The 19,423-nt window shown below is 40.8% G+C and overlaps 1 protein-coding gene across 1 annotated transcript in view; it reads left to right on the top strand.

Annotated features, from left to right (window-relative positions):
* TAFA1 (TAFA chemokine like family member 1) overlaps positions 1 to 19,423 on the top strand; it is a 348,490-nt gene that overhangs the window by 53,116 nt on the left and 275,951 nt on the right. The gene's annotated exons all lie outside the window — the stretch shown is intronic.

Raw genomic sequence — 19,423 nt, 5'->3', positions numbered from 1 at the left:
TGTCACGAATTCCTCTCCTGCTTCCTCCTGGCTCTGGGTGGTCAGCAGCAGCATATTATCGCCTAGGGTGGCAAATTTGCAGGGGCAGCAAATTTATAATAGCAGCATTTCTGTAATTGCATCAGTGATGCTGCGATTCTACCAGTCATAGCGTGTACTGAAACCACCAATGACAGTGCCACGCCATTTAGCAAACATACTTGTGAGAATCCTAAATGTTGTTAATATGACCGGAAGGAAGAAATTAACCTGTTCTCAGTTTTGGATCCATGCGCAATCCTGCACTATAAGCGAAATTGTACATTCAAGCGAGGATCGGCAGTACTTGTAATTTTATTTATAATAAAACTTGTAAATGTTCAATTATTTTAATGACATTTAGATTAATTTTAGTTCAAACGAATTTGTAAAAAAAACTAAAACAAATTCTTATGGGGCCGGGGTGGCAAAATCATTAGTCAGCCACTGGTGGTCAGCGGGGTGTAGGAATTTGCTGGCCTTTACCAGCAGCACATTGACTCCCATGTACTGTCCAGCACGTGGTAGGGAAGGGAGTCAAGACTCCACTCTTCTCATCCTCTCTTACTCTGTACTCACCTGCTACACACCTGTGTGGGCTCCCGGGGTCCTTGCCTATATGTCGACACAAGGGGGAGTGAGGGATCAAGCCACAATCTAGCCTTTACACACGACAGAGATTGGTTCTAAAAAACTACCTAACAGAGATGGGTATGGGTTATAATATACACATGGTGTAATGTCATGACAAATATATGAAAGGTATTGGATGTATTCATAAACAAATACTGCATGGTGTCTACCAAAGTTCATTTTGTTGTCAAGCGATTGTTTTCAACTCAATTTGTACTGATTTTCTGCGTTACTTCTAGCCCTCCCGTTGGTTTCCTTGAACTGTTGCCTTTAATGATGTCCCTCAGAATATTAGGAGTGACACCAATGACTCTACTTCTTTCCTCTTAATGACAGCTGATGGGTAATGATTACTTTTATTTAAAGTTGCCAGGATTCTTAAGCTGTCAGGTTGATATCTACACATTATTTGCATCTATCATGTCAGTTCCCAAAAAGCACAGCTGTGCCAAAAGTCGTCCCCTTATAATCCCCAAAAGGAGAAGAGCATACAGTATCTGAAACTGTGTATATCAAACTCAGCTTGCCCTTTATAGCCTCTTTAAATTATATAAAAACATCATTTCTCCCTGATCAGAGACACAGAGGGTAAAATTCAGAAGGTTTGAACACTATCCTACTTGTACGCTCATAATGAATTTTTATCTGCACCTTGCAGAGCGAAAAGGGTCTTTTTGACAAGATACACCCATGAATTGCAAGACCACAATTACATTCTTGGAGATGGAATTGTTGGCTGTGTCCACACATTTCATTGTGTCTTGAAGAGCGGTATGAAATATTTATGTGTTGTTCAAATGGTATTGCTTAGTTACTATTGGATACCTACTGTTGTACAAGGATTGAATTTAGAATTATGGTGAGTCTGATTTGCAAAATACATAAACCTTCTTTGCACACACACAGAGCTCAGTCCTGCAGTCTATGGATGCAAAATTTCCCTTGACTTCAGTAGGAGTTTTACCTTTGTTTGGCTTCCCATTATGAGAGATGTCTATGCACATTTGGTGACCTTCTCTTACATTTTGTTATAGCAGTAAAAAAAGAATCTTACCTGGGTATTCTACATATCATACAATCTACTCCATAGGGAAAAGCAGGTCAAAAGGCTCAGTTTTCAGCCTTAATTGAGTCTCATTATTTTAACTATATATTATACCGAGTGGCTGGATAAGGCCTGATTCGATAAGGGGTTGAGCTGTTTCTGTGAGAAGCTGAGAGGGACTTAGAGTCAGCCTTCCAAAACCTAAAATGTAGGCACCCTAATGGAATCCATAGCCCTGAGTTAGGTGCCCAGGTTCCTATAACTTTTGGGGAGAGTTAGATGCTTAAGAATGGGATCTGAGTGGTGAGCTGCCCGAGCTAGCCCATAGGAAATGCCAAGGAGAGGGGTATGGTCTAGGCCCTCCCCACAAAGGGAGTTAGATGTCTAATGCTGGGATCAGAGGGAAGTGCCTATCTCCACTCAGGATTCCCAGCTAGAGACCCTCTCCTGGAGGTAGATGTCTAAGTTCTTTTGTGCAACATACAGTGGTGGTAGCCCTTCTGTGTAACTTCTCTTCTAAGGGTTAGGGCACTCACCAAGCATATGGGAAAGCAGAGTTTGATTCCCCGCCTTGCCTGATGTGGAGTAGGGATCTGAACCCACATTTTCTCCATCTCAAGAGAATGTCCTCACCATGGGGCTCTAGAGTATCCTGGGGTAGATATCTGTCAGTCTGTCCTGTTGAGACCATTCCACTTTGTTAAAATAATTAGATAGACACTTGGCCAGAAAGAGAATGAGTAAGCATTTTGATAGCCCAGTGGTTAAGACATTCACTTTAGACTTGGGAGCGCCGAGTTCATCTCCCTTCCAATGACTTATTTGTACAAAGTGGAATGGTTTCAACAGGAGAGATTGAAGGAGACCCACTCCGGAATTCCCTTTTGCCAGTGGCTGGGGGTTGGCCTCTCTCTTGAGAGACGGGAAGTGTGTTCAAATCCCTGCTCCCCATCTGTCAATAGTCCTCTCCTGTCATATACTTAAATTGTAAGCTCACTGGGGCAGGGACCATCTTTTTTTGTTTTGTTTGTACAGTATCCAGCACAATGAAGTCTGGGTCTGTGGCTTGGGTTCCCAGGTGCTACAGAAATACAAACAACAAATAATATTTCTTTGTAAATCTGGCTCTTTAGCCTGAATAGTTTCTTAAAACTTTCCAAATTGACTAAAATTATAGCATTTGGTGATAGTACTTGGACTTTTATTTCCGTTTGTGCATTGGTTAAAAAAAGTGCTTTGAATATTGTTCTCTTGCGAGCCTGTGTGTTTTTTTTGTTTTGTTTTGTTTTTTTGTTTTTTTGGAGCTATGCAAGATCAAATGGCTTTATTCTCCCTTGATGGATGCATGTAACTGTCAGTATCATTAAAAGGAATTCATTTTGCTCACCCAGAGATGAAGAGACCCTTAATAATGATAAATGGATGATAATGCTTTTAACATTTAGCATACCGAATTAAGAATTGTATTAAAGCTTTCATATGAATTGTTGTCATTTTATTCTTTTGTACTTCTGTGTGCCTGAAAGTTTGCAGCCATCTCTTTTATGTCTGTTAGATTCAGGGCCACTATTGTCTAGCTTCAAAGTCATTATTCAGTAGAATGACAAGCAAAGATTGCTAGAGCTTTTCTGAATTTTTGACTAAGTATTTAATTTATTACTTTGTGATTTTACTCTTTGTGTGTGTATATAAAATTTTATGTACGTACGTAATACAACTTGTGAGTATACATATATATTTAATGAAATGGATGTATCTTTTTACAGACGGAAGTGTATATATGAATGCCAATTAAATATTTATATAACAAAATTACATCATACAGATATATACAGAGTGGTCGCCATTAGCATTTCAGCATTTGCCAAAAATACCACACCTTCACCACTGTTTTCTAATCTAAGTGCTTGGGCAAACAGTGATCCCAAATAACTGCAGTGACTGTTGGTGGATACAGTGGTCACAATTAAAAATGTTGTATGTATATGCAGTGTCTGATCTTTAATTTTTTATATTCCAGTTGGGCCCAAAAGCCCCAGTTAAGAGTAGGAGTTAGTTGTTATACAGACATATATGGAAACCTGCCCCAAAGAGTTTACAATCTAAGAAATAAAGTCTCCAGTGACAGCTGTCCTAAATGATCTCTCAGCAGATATTCATAAAGTGGTTGCTAAATGAAGATGGCCTTTTATTAAAGGTGCGGTAGCATTGTACACTAAGGAGTGCTTTCAAGTTGCTCTCAGGGCATGAGGTTAGCTAATAAGATTTCAACATGCACAATAAAACAGGAAAATACTATAAAATGGGAAGTCTTCTTATAAAGCTATTAAGGGATGTCTCCTTATAGTTTCTTCTCACTTTGAAATCAAAGAGTTAAACACAATTTACAGTCCAGTGCTAGTAGTGGAAATGATGTCTTTTAAGTTGCAGAGATTTCTGTGTTTAAATGGTACAGTTAAATAAAACATAGCTTCTCTTTGAAACATCTCCTGTCAAAACTAAACACCTTGGAAATTTTCAAACAAACATCAGATGAACTCACTATAATTGGCACCAGTGGATTGAATACAAAGCACGTTGCTATTGCAGGGCTTGCTTTCTTTTAAATTCATATCAAGATATTGGGTGGTATACACTGAAAACAGTTTAGCATCAAGGAAAAATAACTAATGAGTGAAAATGACTAGTAGCAAAAATTAACATGTGCCAGCAAGTATCTACATTATACCTCTGAATAAACATTATCCACTCTGTATAATGTACTAAATCAACCCATTGGTTTCAGACATCCCTGATATTTTGCATAATTTCTGATCTGAGTCAGAACTTTGGCTCTTTCTAATCCTGAATAATTTTGTCATTGAAAATGTATTTTGATTTTTAGCATAAGCAGAGATCAAGTCAGGCCACGTGAATAAACTGTCTATACAATCCTGATGTGATTTTGACCATTTTGTTTATCTTCCCCTACCTTAAGCCCCTCCTAGATGGATTCTTCTGCTGTCCCAATGTCTGATTCAAAGCTCATTGAAGCAGAAAGTGACAGGTATGTCTAAATTGCAATCACAGGATGTGATTGCAGTTTGAGTAGACATACCTGAGATAGCTATCATAGAACATCAGGATTAGAAGGGACCTCAGGAGGTCATCTAGTCCATTCCCCTGCTCCAAGCAGGACCAATCCCCAGACAGATTTTTGCCCCAGATCTCTAAGTGGCCCCCTCAAAGATTGAGCTCACAATCCTGGGTTTAGCAGGCCAGTGCTAGCTTTGGTGCTGGATCAGTGAAGCTGTGGCAGGACACATATTGGCACAAGCTAGCCCTGCAAGTAACTACTTCAGGTTCTGGACAGGCGTGTACAGCCCATGCTCAAGTCTGTGCTACCATGGCCTCACTACTGAGTCTCGTGATAGCTAGTTGAGCTGCAATCATCATCTGTGACTGCAGTCTCAGCATACCCTATGTCCCTTCCTCAGTTGCTTATCTGTACAATGGGTTTAATAGTATTTCTTTACCTCATAGGGGTGTTGTGAGGATAATACATGAAATAATACATGAGGCTTCCAGGTAATGTAGTGGGGACCATATAACTACCTTAGATAGACAAGGGGTTGAGGTAACAGAGGAACAGAAAAGGAAGAATAAGAGGATGGTGGTGCAATGAGAATAGAGAGGTGGCTGGCACTAGTGTAGATAAAAGCAGGGAGTGGAGAGGGAACAGGAAATCAAAACCGTGAGGATGAAAAGGAAAAGAAGATGGGACACAAGGGAGTTGGAGTCATGGGAAGAGCAAAAGGGGAAAGTTATTGCCTCACTTGCAGTGGAAATCCTTGGCAGACATGTGAACCTTTGAAAATATTGGAGTCCTGGGGTTTTATATCATTGGTGATACACTGTCTCTCCTTCTGAAGTGAAGCCTTTAGAAGAAATATTTGGGGGGAGGGGAAGAGAAAGGCTTTACGTGCCTAGGAGCACTGTAGCAAATAGAATCATAGTGCTGCATATTGAGAAGTAAAATCATTAGGGTTGTCGCTTGATTTCAGTGCCGGCTCAAAATTAAAGTAGACTTCAAATGCTCCAGCCTTACAGTGGTTTAAGTCGTCCTGAGAAAATTCAGATTTTTGTTTTTTAAAATGTTGCTGGTCAGGCATTGCAGAATATTTTCCCGGCTGTAGACCGGGGGTGAAATCTTGACCCTATGGAAATCAATGTACATGCTGTTAGCTTCATGGTGGCTAGCAATCTGTGCAATCCTGAGGCCTAGAACTGGGACGGCAGGAGTACAGAAGGTCTGCATTGACGTGCGTTAGGAATATTGCATTGCAACTGTTGGCATTCATGTCTGCTCGCTCACAACTCACTGCATGAGTTATGCAATGGAAGTGAACTTCACCCCGTTCAGAGGATTGGCACAAAGTCTAAATACTATCTAAGTTCCACTCAAAACAGGTCTTAAGTGGGACTTCCAGTGTAGAGCTTGTGCTGGTCCCTTTCAAAAACCGGCCACTTTCAATTCCAAGCACAAGGCATATTTCTTCAGTCTTCACTTCACTATTAAAAACCCAGAATGCAACATTCATAGGCAATTTTTCCACTGATGAGAGGGAAAAAAAGGACCATGTGGCAGATGCTAGACCTATCACTCAAGGTACATCTACCATCAAGCTGGAATGTGTAATACTAGCTCAAGAACATACACCTGCATTAACTCTGATCCAGCTAGAAGACAAAACATAGAAGTGTTGCAGTAGCTCTGTGAGTAGCAGGAGGGATTAGCGACCCCAAGTACTATCTTCTCTGAGACATTAGGCATCTACTTGGGGCAGCTTAGCCATCCTGCCTCTCATGCTGCCACAGATACATGTCTACTTTTAGTATGCTAGCTGGATCAGCGTTAATGCAGGTGTATGTTCTTGAGCTGGTATTACACATTCCAGCTTGAAGGTAGACGTATCTTGAGTGACATGTCTAGCATCTGTCACATGGTCCTTTTTTCCCTCTCATTGGGGGAATGTCTATAGACAGGGGTACGTCTATTACATCTTCAGCTTCACTGTAGACATCCCCTTAATACGTAGTTGGGAGGTGCTCTGATACCTTGGTGACAAGCACAGCGTAGGAACTTGATTAGAATAGAATGGATTTGACCCTACTTCAGACCTGTGTTAATCCACAATTTAAAATGTTATTTCTAAAAAAAACTCAGACCTGTTCAGAAATGTGTAGGTTTCTGAAATAAATGTTTAAAATCTTTTACTGAAGACACTGTCTCTAATACTTTTTTTTTTTTTTGCTGGAAAAAGACAATGGAAAAGTGGTTTCTTTATTTCTTGCTAATTTACTTTGACCAACCATCTATCTTAGCTACATTCTCCATCCTGCTAAGTGAAAATACGAGTTAATATCTCCCCCCTTCTTTCTTGCACAAAAGTTACTCACATGGATACCTTTTGGATAAGGAATAGGTAGAGTAACAATATGAAATCTTCACTAGCCTGTTTTGTGGTCTAAAAATAGCAGTTAATAAAATCATGGCCCTTCTGATATGTAGTTGAAAAAAATGTGTTTTGGAAGTTTTTAGTATTTTAACTGTAACTCTGAAACATTACTGTGGAAAAACATCACTTTCTCAGTCAGTAAATCTGTTCCCCGAGTCACATCTGCTGACAATAGTGACAAAATAAGATTATTTTTTTATTCCTGTTATCCCTGAACAGCCAACACAGCTGGGAGAGTCAGTTGGATTCTGTTTCTTTATGTCCCTCCGAAATAGAACTGTTTTATCAAATTCCAATCAGTTTCAACTGTGCAAGTCCACAGAAGGCAATGGGATATCACAGATGGGACCAAGGGCAACAAATGTGATACTGTGTGTTGAGGTAAGAGAAATAAAGATCCCAGCTTGGTTCTCAGCTCAAAGTCTGAGTTTTTAGGGCCAGCCTTTAAGAACCCCCATATTTGATCTAGAAATCACTAAATGACAATAAACTTGAAATCCCACAAAGACATTTTGACAACTTTCAGAACAGCAACCAAAAAGAATCATTTCCCCCCAATTTTGACCTTGTATTAGTGTTTCAAAGGATTAGTTACAAAAATGTACACAACTGAATAAATAATTGGGTCAAACACTGTAGATGGACTTATGCAGTTAAATGATATAAACAGGCACACAGAATATACCTGTAGTCATATAGATGTTTGATGCAACCAGGTACGCAGATAAAGATGGAACAGGAGGCAACGCAGGACTATTCACTGCCCACTGTTACGAGATAGCAGGAAATCAAGCTGATATTTGCTACAATAAATCAATTGGTAAACAAAGTAGCAAGCAGATAAGCTGGTGAGCCAGGATTTATATAGAGCTGGTATGTCATCATTTTGCATGAATAGGCATTTAAGATGTTTGGTGTGGTTATGTCTCATTCCCCTGGGAAGCTAGAAGCATTGTGTGCGTAGTTTAGTTGAGGTCTGGAGTTGTTTGTGTTTTATTTTATGTGCTATAGTGAAAATAGTGGATCTGTTATCATCCATCTTTTCTCCCACAGCCAGGCTGCTTCCATACTGCCTTATGGACCCTCCTCAACTGTTCTCCAATCCGCCTCCTTCGACACATTGAAATCTCTCCTAAAACGTCACTTCTGCAATATAGCTTATGAGATGGGAGGGGAAGGATGATTAATTACAAAATAAATAATGCTTGTAAAGGGATCTTAGTCAGTGTGATGTGTATCGATGCCTCATTTAGTAAAACTACACACTTACTACTATTGTCCTTGTCCTTTTCATCCCTTTCCTCTCTCTTGTCTATTCATGACTCCTACTTGTCCTGTCAAATGTAGGCACTTATGCACATTCTTAACTTTATGCATGAGAATAGTCCCATTAGACTTTGATGGGGCCAGGATTTAATGCACTGGGACTACTTGCCTGCTTAAATTGTAGAGGGACTGGGGTGTAGGCAGTCTGGCCTAGCAGTCACAGCTGGGCTGGTATCCACAAGTCAAGGAAAGCCAAGAGATGGTAGTCAGGAGGCCGGGATCAGAGTAATCACTATAGCCAGGATCGATAAGCAAGAGTTGGTTAGGCTGGGGTCAGAGACTGGAGGTCAGAGAGCAAGGTGTGGTCTGGAGTCACAGCAGGTCAGAAATCTTTGTGGTTGCCCAGAAAACTTCCTGAGGGCACCCTCCAGGGTTAAGTAGTGAGCAGGAGCCAATCGGAGGGTTGCAGGGTGCTTTCACTCTGGATCCTCTGAGTGGTACTTCCTGTGGCACCTAATCTCCACGGTGTTCTTCTAAGGTGACTTTGCATGGCCTCCAAGGGGTGTTGTGAGACTGTCAGTAAGCCCAGGCTTCGCAGAGCTGGGGTCTGGTGCCACGGATCCTTGCATAAATTTCAGCATGTTTGCAGTGCAGAATGGGGGCCTTAGGTTTAGATTGTGTGCAGTCTGGGGCAGGGATTTGTTTTGTAAAGTGCCCAACACCGGTTTGGGATCTTGAACTGAAATAATAATAAAATAACCATTAATTTTGGGATTCCTTGATTTGGGCTGTAATTTAATCCATACAATTTACAGGAGATTATATTTCAGCAAGTCATGTCATAACAGCAGGTTTCTCTTTCCATGGTTTGGTGACACTTTCCCTAGGAGTTATTATTAATGTTTGAAAGAAGTGTAGAGTGTGTGTGTATGTGTGTGTGCAGGGGCAGCTCTAGGTATTTTGCCACTCCAAGCACGGCAGGCAGGCTACCTTCCGCAGCTTGCCTGCGGGAGTTCCCCGGCCCCGCAGATTTGGCGGCATGCTTGTGGGAGGTCTGCGGAAGCCGCAGGACCAGCGGACCCTCTGCAGGCATGTCGCTGAAGGCAAGCTGCCTGCTGCCCTCGAGGCGACCAGCACAGCACCCCCTGTGGCTTGCCGCCTCAGGCATGCGCTTGGCGTGCTGGAGGCTGGAGCCACCCGTGTGTGTGTGTGTATGTGTGTGTGTGTCCAAAATGTTAGATCTCTGGGCAGTCTCAGAAAGAGGGTGTGTATGTGACCACAGCCACTGCAGCAGAGACTGGGGACATTTGAATGTATTTTGTTAATGACAACTGGTAAAACAGAAATGGGATTCAAGAAAGCAGCTGCTGGCTGCACAGTTTAAGCATTCCACAATTAGCTCAGATTAAGAAACCACTGGTAGTTTGGAAGAGAGGTGCTTTCCTCCAGACAGTGCTGAATTCAAATAGTCTGCTCCTGGTGATTCCTCTGCTCTTCAAACAGGCCGTTTGCATGAGCAGCCCTGGCCTTTAGCATTGTCCTGAAAATTGTTTTTGCAGTTTAAAGGAAAATCTGGATTTTACAAGGAAAATAGTTATTACAAAGTTGACTCCTCTGACGATTGCCCTCTAGCCTATAGTTACGAACCATTAAAGAAAAGCAAAACCAACTACTATGTTGGACTGTGAGACATGTATTTAATTCAGTTCTTAGTGTCTAAATTAGAGCCAGGTTTCAAAACGCCTATGCCTGATTGGCATGTGTGTAAATGCCAATATGTGGGCACATCCTTTGTTGGTGTGTGCATAATAAGCACTTGTGTGTGCAAACCACAGTTTAGTATGCCTATTATTATTTATTATTAAGTTGTATTACCCTAGCACCTAGGAGCCCCAGTCATGGACCAGGACCCCGTTGTACAAACACAGAACAGACTGTCCCTCTCGCAAAGAGTTTACAATCTAAATGGACAAGAGACAACAGGCGGATACAGACCTATGGAGGAGTACAAGGACACAGCATGATAGGTAGTGGTCTCAGTGCACCAGCAGCCCAACCACTGTCAAGTTTTTTGTAGGCCTCACATCACCGCTTTGCTGACGGGCAAGTGGAATTCAGACACATTTTTCACAAATTTGAGACATAATAGGGCGTGTCTACATTACCCAATGAATTGATGGGCAGTGATTGATCCAGCAGGGGCCCTTTTATCTAGACTAGCTGCAATAAATTGATCGCTGAACACTCTCCCGTCAACTCCGGTACTTCACTGAGCAAGAGGTGCAGGCGGAATCGATGAGAGAGCATCAGCCGTCAACTTACTGCAGTGAAGACGCCGCGGTCAGTAGATCTAAGTACATCGACTTCAGCTACGTTATTCATGGAAGAATGTACACCAGGCCTTAGTGACCATATCACAAAACCACTACAACAGCTTATACCTTTGATGGCAATCTCAGGAGAAGAGTCAAGGGTTAGACTGGGTTGCCCTGCCAGAGTAGAGTTAAGGCAGTGTAGGGAAATTTGACTCTCTGTATTTGTGCTACCTGCTCCCTAGGTGGAAATTGTGCAAAGACTATGTGCTATTTAAGCCCTTAAAAGTGGTGCATAGTCCTGGTTCTGGCCCTTAGACAGCAGAATTTCACTCTAGATAAATACAAATCTGCATTGCCCAAGGTTATCAGGCCAATACTTTTTATAAGCAAGAAGATTCACAGGAACGTATAATACAGAAAACCGCCTCTGATTTTCATATTTTTACCCACGACACCAAGCAACATATATTGTAGCCCCTCTTGTATGTTTTGAAGCAGTTCTGATGATGCAAGATCCATTACGGCTCCAAACTCTTAATCTTGAACAGAATGGGGAAAAAACAGAGCAGGATCATTTGCTTGGAAATTAGCATAGTTCCCCCACCCCCATCCCTTTTACAAAAATGCCTAGCTACATTAATGCTGAGATGATTCATTCAGAATCAGAATACACTGTTCTTCAGCCACTTAGTATAGAGCCTGAGACAGAAAAGAGAGCCCAAATCCTGATTAAAACTCCCTTGGAGAACCAATTTTTTATTGAACATGATCTACTTTTAGTAATGGTAGGATCCCTCTTTTGGCTTATATTTATGGGGAAAACGAAAAAGCAATTTTACAAGATCAATAACATACTTCAGGGCATGTAATCATAATGAAACAGACACATTTCTTGAGTGCTGGATTCATATCCTACGCATACTTATATGGTATTATGACTGCATATCCAGCTGCATGTCAATTTCTCATTCAGGGCCCAGTCCAGCAGGTGTTGATCTCAGTATTTTACACAGGTAGCATCAGGTACGCGTTTTGCCATTAATTGTATTTACTTAACAGAATTTTTGGATTCCCCAGTGATTTCCACTATCACCACAGTGTGAGGACTGGAAATATAGCTGTTCCTTATAATTCACTACCTCAGTGCATTATGGAAAATCCTTGTCTTTAATCAGAAAATGAGGCTCCAAAGTACATGTGACAATAGGACACTACTGTTTATCTTTGGTAACTTTCACCAGGTTTGGCCTTCAAGACAAAAGTGGGAGAGAGTGATGGGGTAAAGCAAAGAGAAGGGCAGCTTACAGTGATGAGGTCTATTGCTGCACAAAAGGTGAAGGCTGCCTTGCGCAGGTTCAACATACACTGAGCATTTTTATTAAGTCAGTGATAAGAGTTCATGGAGGATGACCGTTGGGAGTTCTTGCAACCTATGCATGCACCAGGAGGTACTGTGACTCCTTATATAAAATATATCACTTATTCCTCACTGCAACAAGATAACCATCTTTCTATCATTTCCTGCAGAATGTTGACTACTGTATGATATTATTATATGCCTGCTACTTGTCTTCGGTTCTAGTTCAGTAACTGATTCTCCCTAAGATGTACATATAATATACTATTGCACCTTCGAGATCGAGTTGGATGTGAAACTGTGTGAGACAGGGACTGTCTTTCTGTGGTGTTTGTACAGTCCCCATCACAGTGGAACTCTGGCTGCTACCACAGTACAAATGGAGTAATCAGTTCCCTGAGTATAATTGAGGGACATTTCCAGTTTAATCCCCTGATTTCAGTGTATTTTATGATATTGAAAAATTACTTATTCCTTCTGGATTTCATCAGCCCTTGTTGGAGTTACGGAGACTCGGGGAAAAGTGTTTTTCTACCTGTTAAGGTACTTTTCTATTCTCAGATAACTTAAAAACAAAACAAAGCAATGGCACCCCCGCCCCCCATAAAGGACCATGTGATCTGTGGTGTATTAGCCAGCACATAACTGTCTGTAATATAATCCAAATGAACCACATATCTTTTCCGTAGCCACAGGTATTTGGAAGTAATATTTTATATTGGTGGCTGCTTATATTCAGAGATCATGAGATGAAACACTTTGCTGTAATGTCTCCACACAAGGAACTCCACACAAGGTTGTAATTGGATCCATTAATCTGAATGTCTCAGCTTTTTTTTTTTTTTTTTTTGCATAATGAAAATCTCAAATTTAATGCAACTTTAATAGCTTTTCCTCTCCTTGCTTGGGACAGACAAAAACAATTTGAAGTAAGTACATTTTTGAACCTGGAAAACAAGAGAAACATACTGATTTCAAGATTTCCCTTCTCATTGCAAGGACTATATATTCTATAATAGCCCCAACTGATCTTCCTTGGGATATGAAACATATGGCACAAGTTGTCAGTTCAAGCTTCATAATCCACTGCAAAAGAAATGTCTTTGCTTTTCAGGCTTTCAAAGATCCACACCAACCTGATATTTCTTAGTCTGAATGTATGTTTCTGATCTTCCGCTATATTTCTCAAAGCCCCTGGTCCCCAGTGTTCTCAGTTAGACTAGTGTTGTATTTTCATTTTTTTTACTTTCAGAGTTTCATTTCCAAACCACTGTTTTTATGCATCTTATTCATTGTAATCCCTATAGCTAGAGTTGTGCTCTTAGCTACTGACTTCTTACTCAGAAGGTATAAAATGGTGATTCACATCTGTATCCCCTTATTGAATGACCCTCACAGTGAACATGCTGGACTCCCTGCTAGTGCCTAGCTGAGGGTGAAAAAGAGAAAATATGACAAGTTCTGGTTTATTGTTTGGCATTTTGGGGATCTGTCTTCTCAGGAGCAATCTTCAATGTGCAATTAAAAAAAAACGTTAACAAAAGTGCAAAAGTACTGTATTCAACACAAAGGGTCGGATTGTTAAGGATATTTAAAGGCCTATACATGGAGATACCCACCTAGTGGGGTTTTCAATAGCACCTAGGTTTTGCCAACATGCTTTTGGAATGCCAATTGGGGTTAGGTGGCTAGGCACTTTTCTGCATGTTTAGGCACCTAAACACCTTTAAAAATCTGGCCCGTAGACACCTAGGAGCCTAAGTCTCCTTGAAAGTCAATGGGCCAAATTCATAAAATCATTTATGAACCTAAAGATGTAGATACCTCCTAGTAGGATTTTCAAAAGCCTATTCCCAACGGGAGCCTAAATACCTTCCAAAATCTTGTCCAATGAGACTTAGCCTCCAAAGTGCCTAAGTCCCTTCTGAAAATGAGACTTAGGCTCCTAACTCATGTATGTACTTTTGCAATATTTGTATGGGAGACCTCCAACCAAAGCCTAGATGTTGTATACATTTATATAGGTGTGTGATAGGTTGGACTAGGCCCAGCGCCCCCTGCTGGAGGCCTCAGGGTCCTGCCACACCCCATCCCAGAGAGAAGTAGAAGTCCTCCAAGTGGCCTAGAGTGGCTGCAGGAGAAACAACCAATCAGGGGCCAGGAGTACCATATAAAAAGGAGCAGCAGAGGCAGAGTTAATTAGTTGCTGCCTGAAGCTGGAAAAGGGAGGGAGGGAGGACTGTATTCCCGTCTGGCTGAAAGAGTAGCAGGATACAGACAGCTCAGTCTGGGCAGGGACCAGGGGCACTAAGAAGGAGCTCCTGGCTGGCTGCTGAGATTGCATAAGGACTGAGCCCAGATAGCCCAGAGAGGGCTGCAAGAAGATAGTGTCTCCAGGGAGAAGCCCTGAGGGGTACGGCACTATACTAGGGCCAGGAAAAAGTAAAGACTGTATATTGCGGAAGGGTTTTGTTCTGTTCCAACTACAGACAGCATGTGAGACTTGGCTGGAGGGTTGAGTCACTGAATACTCACTGAAAAACCACTGACCAAAGGATGCTCATGAGAGGCAGGTGCCACAAACTGATAGACTGCAGGCATACATACTCAACCCAGGAGGGTGCTTGTGAGAGGTGGGTGCCGATCCCAATGCAAGGTGAGTCAGTAAATGTTACTCCTCTCTATGATTTAACACTCAGCCAACACTTTAGCATGGTGTTCATGGGCACGGAGCCACTGGAAGTGCCGTCCTTGACATGAGATATAAAACCCGTGCCTTGAGTGCTGATAGCCATTAAAGTCCCAGTGGCATTTTTCACAGGGATGGAGATGATTTATGTATCCACATTAAATTTCACTGTGTAATTACATTAGACCCACCCAAATTCCTTTAGTTTTAACTGGATAAGGTACTCTTTGCTTTGTTATTTAACAGTGATGTATACTGCTTAAAGGATGTCCCCTTCCAACCCACGGGTCACTGCATTCAGTGGTGGGTTGCAATGTTCTTTCCATCCATACTTTGTAATCATCTTGTAAGGTTTCTCAAATACCTTGAGGTTGTTTATTATTTTTATTTAGAAATCAGATTCCGCTTTTGAATTGAATCTTTCATATAAAATAATTGAGTACCGGTTAGCAGATTTAAAAGCAATATTTTAGACTAACCATTTGTCCAGTGGCCATGAGAAGCAGCAATTGAGTTTGCAGAGCACCTGTTTTTAACAGAAAAAATAATATACCAATCTCTACATCCTCATTTTTTCAGCAAGCTACTACTTTACTGTTTAAATAAATATTCACTCTTATAACCTAGTCATTTTATTGCCATATCATTATTCCCTAATATTAGTGGAACTGTGCTGTTATAACTTTCCAAAATGTTGCTGTACTCCATACCACCAATGTAGTTCTGGTTGGATACCTCAATACCAAACATTTATTCTTCAGCCTTTTGTGTATTGCCATCTGTAGTAAGAAGAGGCCCTTTTGTGTATTGCCATCTGTAGTAAGAAAAGGCCTTGGTATCAAAGGCCCAGTATGAGGCCTGAGGCCTGAACTAAAGTAATGGTCAAGACTTTGCTAACATAAAGCAAAGTTAAGCTGTAAGCTAGAGACAGGCCCTGCTCACAGAAAATGGCAAGGAAAGGGTTGATGCTGCAAAAAGAGATATACTTAAAAGGTACTGGACACCAGATATCAGATCATTCGCATACTTGTACACTCCACACAGATAACAAGGAACAAGCTGACCCATCCCAATGACAGGGCCAAAAGGGTAATATGATGGATAGAGTTGTTTTGTTCGAACCAACATGTACAAGGTGAGAGGGGGCACCTTACTACGTACAGGGGTTGTACCTTGCTACGTAGAGAGGTTGCACCTCAACACGTCAGGAGTGATGTGTAGTTTGTTTGTGTATAAAAATGCATCCCTGGGGCGGTGTCTTTGTCCAGCCTAGCAGGCAGTGGAAAGTCCCGCCACTGACTGAGCTGAGTCCTTTGCCAATACTTGCAGTATGTCCTGTAGAGTAAAATCTGGAGGGAACTATCATTGTGCTTCGTTTGACAATAAACCTGGCCAAAGTGCCTTCTTACCTTACTAAACTCTGTGGTCATTGAGGGTTCTCTTGGGGTCTGCTGTGTCAGCTATCTGCGCAGAGCGGGGACAGCACACAGTGGGAACATACGCACGCAGCTGAGTGATATCAACTTTGAACAGAGCAAAGCACCACGCTGGTAGCATCTGACAACACCATCTATGTAAGTGTAAATTTCCAAGCTAAAAATGTTAATGCTTTGAGGAACCAATTCAGTAGGACGTATCCCTGATACCTGGCAACACACAAGTTGTAGATTATGGCTCTGTAGATGTCCAGTTTCTCCAGGAGAAAGATGACCAGCCCTGTAAGATCTAGGGGTGAAATTCTGGCCCCTTTGAATTCAGAGGGAGTTTTGACATCATTGACTTCAGTGGGGCCGAGATGTTATCCTTGTGGGAGAGCATTGTCCGTATTCAGCCACGGTTGCTGAAACTCGCTCTAGCAAGAGTCCTTTCTTCTCTGCCCATCTGCAGTTGTGCTTTTGTGGATGGGAGAGAGTGCTTCTCATGCACAGCCGTCAAACCTCTGAAATGTCACTCGTTCTGAAGAACATCATTCAAAATTACTTGCGCTCCACACAAATTTGGTGTCCCCCTCACTCTGGTTGTTGAAAATGGTTTACAAAAAAAAAACAACCATGAAGCTGAGCTAACAAAAAGAATTATTTCACACTAAAGGAACAAATCCCACAGCATTTTAAATTTCCTGCATAACTAATTGCTTGACTCTTCATTCTGGGCCTTGGTCACACGTTGCATTCCATATTTGAACCGTAGCAAAGCTGAGAAGCTTATGAAACTAACACTTTGTCAACTCAGGAAGGATCTACCCATATGAGGATGTAAGAGGACTCTGAGCTAAGTGAAGTCTGTTCCCTGCATTCTTTCAAGTTTGAGTATCAGACATGCAGATATGAGTGGGTAAAGCCAGAGACTGATAGGGAAGAATCCCTGAGTGCATTAGTGAGATCAGCTTCTGTATCGTAGAATCCAGTACACCTGGGCTTGGAGGTTGGTGGAAGATCCACAAACTGATGATTATTTCTACTCAATACGGCCACTGAATCTCATTTCCTTTTGGTCACAAAGGAAGACTTCAACCATTTTTTTTATTTCCTTATTGAAATCTGAGTAGACTTCATTAGTTGCAGCAGTCATTCAGATTTTCTATTAGTGCAGAATGTATCATTCTTTCACTTCTCTAATTCTTTGCTCACTAAACATAGCATAGATATAGACAGGTTTAGGCAGGATCATTTTCTATTTACTGTTGCAGTTGTTGTCTTCTTCTTCTTAGCGTAAGTACAATGTGCCTGAGATGGCATGTGACCAGGATTCATCACCAAATTTGGTCCGCTGGTTGGATCATTAGCTTCCCCAGTTTGGGCTGGGTACTGACTGGGAATGTGACATGAACGCTGATCCATGCCCCCCACACTGAAGACTAGGTATGAGTTTTTAAATTTACCAACAATAAGCTTAAAAAAATTAAAGAATTGCAAAAATCTGGTCATGTAAGATATTTGGTTTAATTGGAGCCAACTTTTTGGGTCTTTGAAAACAGGCTTCCCTGATTCTGCAAATCTATTCATTTAAAGGACAATCTCAGCTTTCTTTCTATTTTCAAAAAGTTTGTCTATCCTTTTTGCTTACAGTGGTTTTGAATATGCAAAATGATGTAATTCAGTCTATAGGGTTGAAAGTTTGCCACTGATTTTTTTTTCCTTTACATCAAGAGTTATCCAAGAATGAGGACACTGACCCTCCCCAAATTTCTAAGTCATGAACACTGTGGGCAAAAGTCAGTTATATTGGCAGACAGGAGAACCCTCAAATTGTTTGGTGAAATCTTGCTCTGGTTTAAAACTTGTCATGATGACTGGGAACCTTTTTTTAAAAACTAACTGGAATTATACAAAGCAGGCTTGGGTTCCCCATTAGTTCAATCATGTCAAATTTAAGGGATGAGTTTCCACTGCAGAGTCCCATTGATTTTAGGCTCCTGGGTCTCCCTTCATCGACCCAATAGCAGAAATGGGCTCTTAATCTGTGTTGTGAAAAACATAGTATTATCTTTTAATTTAAAAGATTGTACCATGCAATATGATTCAATAAAACCCTGATAAAACACAGAATAAAATGTTATTGGAAGGTTGAAATAGAATATATGTAAACTCTTAGTTACGATTTTTCAAACTAAAAAAAATAAGATAAAACATTTTCATTGCTAGCATGGGAACACCTGTAAGTATTTTCTAGCATTACTTTTACATTTAGCAACCATGCATTAAATTGACTTGTATATCATTCTAATCACTATGCCTGTGGGCTGTTGTACTCTGTTGTGATAGACTACTCAAAATTAAGTCTGTAACCTCACGACTCCTTGCATCAATTATTTAGATCGTGGGTAGGCTTTTTTTTTTTGTAGAAAGAGTGATTTTAATTGTCTTGATGAAATATATATTTGCAGTGTTAGTTTTTAAATATTTGAGAAGAGTTTTGCAAAATAAACTAAAATGCTATCTTAGTATTGTATGTGCTGCAGCTGCTATGGGAGACCCTAATACAATCTAAGAAATACCAAGATGGATACATGATGACAGAATGCTACATTTCCCTGACTGTCGTAACTGTTCCCAGTTCTGTGCGTGTTGCCAACTGGTATCCATACTGGAATTTGCCAGAGTTGGTTGCTCATTGTTGATATGTTATAAACTTACCCTCTTTAAGACTTTTCATAATAGCCATTACATTAAAAAAAAAAAAATTCCACACTTGGAAGAAATCCTAGGCCAGGATCAGATATTTTTGGGTTTCTTTTGTTTTAAAGTATAGCCATATCACTAATTAACAAAACAATCTTTTAAACTCAAATTAAAAAAAGTTTTTGAAGCACAAAATTCAGTGTTTTTTCAATTTGTTCATATGCTGTCATTGATTTTTAGGGGGCTGTTGGATAGTTCAGTTCTACTCATTAAGATCCTAATTCTCTTAAGTATTTATTAAGCACTAAATTACTTGCTTGTGCCAGTTCTTAGTAATTGATTGTATTACATAATAAGGAAGAGACTGCAGAGATTGACAAACTGATTGTTTGGTGTGTTGTTTTTTTCCCCCCTAATTGTATTGGTTGGGAGAACAGTGGCTGCCGCTTAAAGTCAGCATTTGTGAATATTCCCCACTTTT

This window comes from Chelonoidis abingdonii, chromosome 17 (assembly GCF_003597395.2).
Source record: "Chelonoidis abingdonii isolate Lonesome George chromosome 17, CheloAbing_2.0, whole genome shotgun sequence".
Classification (NCBI taxonomy): domain Eukaryota; kingdom Metazoa; phylum Chordata; order Testudines; family Testudinidae; genus Chelonoidis; species Chelonoidis abingdonii.
Note: the sequence above shows the minus strand (reverse complement) of the source record. Positions and strands in the feature narration are given on the sequence as shown.